Here is a 4,901-nt window from a genome sequence, read left to right on the forward strand (position 1 = left end):
TCCATCACATATTCATTTGTCACAGTGGCCTTGGGAGCTGTGGTGTGTCACACAGCATACCCTTTTGCCCAAATTGCTTTACTTGCAAATGTTCATTGCAATGAGTTGTTGGCCTGGTTCAAGGCCTCTGGCTTAAGTACGCCATCAGTACTGGACCTTCACCAAAACTTCTCCCAGATATGCTGCTGTGGCCCTGAGTCACGGAGATCATGCGGCTCTGGTTCTGCGACACCAGTCTCTTCATGTACTCCAGCAGGTCATAGATGAGGTAGATGTTGGCGTGTCCTGACTATAGGCCTGGGTGGTAGCTGCGTTGGTCAGTCCAGGCCTCCACTGGAACTGCACCCGTCAGGCAAGGGTCAGGGCCAGCTCTCCCTTTGCAGTGGCCAGTGAGGTGGCGGGGTGGGGACGAGTAGTTCTCCTGTGCCCATGCCACTGGGGCCAGTTCTCCCAGGAAAAGGGGGGCAGCTCTCCTGCTGAGGTGCTGGCAAGGGGCAGGGACAGTTCTCTGGTGCCCAGGCCACCAGGTCAAGCTCTCCCTTGGCCCCCGGTGGTAGGACAACACATGCATGTCAACACAGACCCTGGCTGCAGCAGGTCCACAGACCCAGACATGGCCCTTGACTGCAGCTTGGGCCCAGAAGTCACCATGTCCCTGGGTGGCAGCACAGGCCACTCAGATCAGTATGGCCCTGGCAACAGCATGGTCCTTGGACACCAGCATGGCCTTGGGTGGTGACCCAGGCCCTGAGCATCCTCACTACTTTCAGTGGTAACATGGGCCATGGACATCAACACAGACCGTGGCTGTGGTAGGACCACAGACCCAGACATGGCTCTTAGTTAACTGCAGCTCCAGCCAGACGTCACCATGGCTTCAGGTGGTGACCCATGACTACAGGCATCCACATGGCCTTTTCTGGTAACAAGGGTCTCGTACATCAACACAGATCTCAGCTTGGTTGGGCCACAGACCCAGACAGGCTCGGACATTACTTGGTCCCAGGTGGCAGTGTAGGCCGCCCATGTCAGCCTGTTCCTCACCACCTTTGTGTCTTCATGAATCACTGTGCCTCTCCTTCTCTCCCATTTCTCCACCACATACCTGTTCATCACAGTGACACCTGCCCCAGGTGGGCCTGTGGCTGTCTTCTGCCCACCCCGGGGGCACAGGGCACCTGTGGGTCCGTCAAGGAGCCATCTGCTTTGTTATTGAGACAGCGTTTCTCACCAGAGCTCACAGAGCAGGCTAGGCTAGCTGGTCACCAAGTGAGTACCTCACCTCTCTAGTGATGGGATTATAGGCATGTGTTACCATACTTGGTCGTTTTGTTTTTCAGAGACTTGGGTTCAGGGGATTGAACACTGCATAGTGAATGCTCTACTCACTGGATGTCTACCGAGCAAGGACACCCCTGTCTTAATAGTCTTTGCTGGACCCACTTCTGGAGCCAACCCTCTCTCTACCAGGTCATGAATAAGCTCCCCTGGCTACAAAGAGGCAGAGCACTATCACACGACAGATAGAACTCACCACCAAGACACTAGTGTCTCTGTTAGAGACAGCAGAGGTCCCAGGGTGGTATGTGACTTGCACAAGCCCTCTCAGCTAGGAATAACTGGAGCCCATTCTAGAAATTTCATTCTCGAACCTGAAGAGCCAACCTCCACAGGTAATTGAGTGACGCTCTCACTCATGATCTCTCCCTCCACCCATGAATGCCTTTAATGCTCCATTTGCCTGTAAGCACGGTCTCCCTTAGCAGACTCCCCACTCTGTGCTCTGGCAGCCCCTGCTTCTCACACTCAGCTCATCTGAGCTTTGCACCAACCTTAGGAAGTTATACTACCGGGTTCCTATTACGACGTTTAGAAGACTTGGTTAGTTTGTAAGCACTGCTATCTCCCCTGAGCTCAAGAGGTGCAGAGCTGACACTGAGGCCCAGGGATTCTGAATCTGACAGTGCAGGGCCCAGTCTTCACTGCAGTGCTGGGCCACCTTGGAGGCTTCACATCATCGCCTTTGGAGTCGAGGAACCCAGGGCTTCTCACCAAACATCTACGGACCAAGCCCCTGCAGTGGTAGTAAATGGGACATTCCCCTATCTTTTTTTTTTTTTGGTTTTTCGAGACAGGGTTTCTCTGTGTAGCTTTGCGCCTTTCCTGGAGCTCACTTGGTAGCCCAGGCTGGCCTCGAACTCACAGAGATCCGCCTGCCTCTGCCTCCCGAGTGCTGGGATTAAAGGCGTGCGCCACCACCGCCGCCGGGCTGACATTCCCCTATCTTAGTCAGGTTTTCTATTGCTAGGGTCAAAACCACGACCAAAAGTAACTTGGAGAGGAAAGGATTTAGTTTAGTCTACATGTCTTGATCACAGTTCTTCTTGAAGGGAAGTCAGAGCAGGATCCTGGAGGCAGGAGCAGACGCAGAGGCTGTGGAGGAGAGTTGCTTACTGGCTTGTTCCTCATGGCTTGCTCAGGCTGCTTTCTTATTGCACCCAGGACCAGCATCTCAGGGATGGCAGCAGCCACAAAGGGCTGGACCCTTTCACACCCATCACCTCTTAAGAAAATAAACCCTTTCTCCCGTAAGTTGCTTTGGGCCACGGTACTTTATCACAGCAACAGAAAAGTAACAAATACACTTACCTGCCTAATGTTTGCACCAGTGGATTTGAGAAGTGCTTTGACTGTAACTTTCCTGTACACGATAACTATGAAAACTTTGTAAAACTGGTTCTATATTCAAACACACTCTTTTGGGCAGCTTAAATTTGTGTTCCTGGGCCATGGCCCATCAGATTTAGCTCACAAATAAACTTTTATTCCCTTTGAGGTGAGACTGTCGTTTTTTATCAGTATCTACTTTGAGGAGTGGTTGTGGCTTGCCCCTGGGCCCTAGTGGAATCTGGACATTTGGCCATGATCCTCAAGGTTGCCATGAAAAATAAGTGGTCTATCACACCTTAAATCACAAAGCTAAACACATATGCTTCCTTTTTGATCAAATTGAAGTACATCACAGGCAGTTGGGTTCCAGAAAGTTCTAAGGCACAAGTAAGCCCCATGAATAGGAGATTCAGGTATCAGTGCCCATACAAGTACCCTAGCCAGGGTACTCGGCCTGGGTGGTCTCACAGGCCTGTGTTCCAAAGGCTTGGTGTTTTACCCAGGCTTGTTGTCACTGTCTGAAAATTCTTAATAACTGTTTTCACAAGGCATCCTTCATTTTCATTTTATTCTGGGTGTGTCTGTTCTGGAAGAGATTATCATTTGAATCAAGAGATTGAGCAAAGAAGATCCACCCTCATCAGTGTGGCCAGACACCATTCAATCCATTTAGGACATTAATAAAAATTTTAAGAAGTAGAAAGAAGAAGAATCTAATTTTTTCTTTTTTAACTGGGACACCCACTTTCCCCTGCCCTTCTGTGTTGGCTTTGGAGACCCTGCTTCCTCTATCTTTAAACTCATGGCACCTCTGGCTCTCCATCTGCCAGTCTCTGACTGTATCAGAGCATCAACTTGTCTGGAGTCCTGGGTTGCAGAGGACAGACTGGGGAATGCCTCATCTTCCATGACTGTGGGAGCCAAGTTCCATCACACACCTCTCCCCTGTCTGTCCTCGCCCGGAGGAGTCCAGTGAGCACCTGTGCTCTGTCTCTCACGGTCCAGATTCAGGGATAGTAACATCTCTCATTGTGGGAAATACCTGACAAAATTAACTCAGGGGGCTTGCTTCTGGTGCAGAGGTTGAGAGTACAGTCCATCCTGGGGGATAAGGGCATGAAGCAGCTGGTCACATGATATCCACAGTCAGGACGCAAAGAGGCGTGACTGTTGGTTCTCAGCTCACTTTCTCTTTTAATTTAGGCTGGGGCTCCCCAGTGTGGGATGTGCTTCCTACATTGAGGGTGGTATTTCCACACCAATTACGCAGTCTAAAACCCCTCATAGACATGCCCAGACATTTGTCTCCTAGTGGATTCTAGACCCAATTAAATTAATTACCACAGCATCTACCACCACACTGATTCTGTTAAGGCAGAACCCCAGCACAGCCTGTGCTCCTCGTATTCTTAATTTCAAGAACCAATAGGCAAAGAAAGGGTCTCTCTTAGGGGAGGTGATTGATGTTGTTGCAGAAAGGTGGTTTCTACTTCCTGTTCAATGGGGTAAAGAGGAATGTGCTAGAACATCTGGAAGGCAGGGGGCTCTTTGAGGCACTTTCTGGGAGTGCAATGTCCTGTGAGAAAAGTCAGTAGTGAAGTTGAGTGTGGTAGGACAGACCTGTCTTTGCAGCCATTTGAGAGGTGGAAGCAGAACAATTCAAGTTCAAGACTTGCTTGGACTACAGAGTAAGTTCCAGGACAGCTGGATAGTTCAGTGAGATAAAAAAGAAAGAAAAAAGGCAAGGGATATAGCCCAGCTGCAAATGTGAGGCCCTGGGTTCAATCCCTAGTAACACACATACACAGAAGTCCATGATGGACTATAACAAACCATACTGGCTGGACTGCTAGTGGCCCATATCATGTAGGAACAAAAGTTAGGCCATTTCATCAGGGGAAGAACCTGGTCACCTGGCAAAGGAAACATTGGATATTCACAGGGGCAGGGAAGAAGGCAGATGTACGCACCAAGTGGGGTCACCTGGCCAGTTGCAGAAATAGGGCTTGTATTAACTATGAGTATTTCTTGCTTTCTTAAGATTATATTTACATATATTTCTCCCTTTTTATTCTGTTTTCTCATTTTACTATCATCTAAGATGTGTTCAGAGCAGTTAATTTAGTATTGAAGTTATACATTGCCGTTGTTAGATTTCTGTTGCTGTGATAAAACACCGATCAGAAGCAACATGAGCAGGAAAGGGTTTCTCTGGCTCACAGGTTACAGTT

Source organism: Peromyscus maniculatus, chromosome 21 (assembly GCF_049852395.1).
Source record: "Peromyscus maniculatus bairdii isolate BWxNUB_F1_BW_parent chromosome 21, HU_Pman_BW_mat_3.1, whole genome shotgun sequence".
Classification (NCBI taxonomy): Eukaryota; Metazoa; Chordata; class Mammalia; order Rodentia; family Cricetidae; genus Peromyscus; species Peromyscus maniculatus.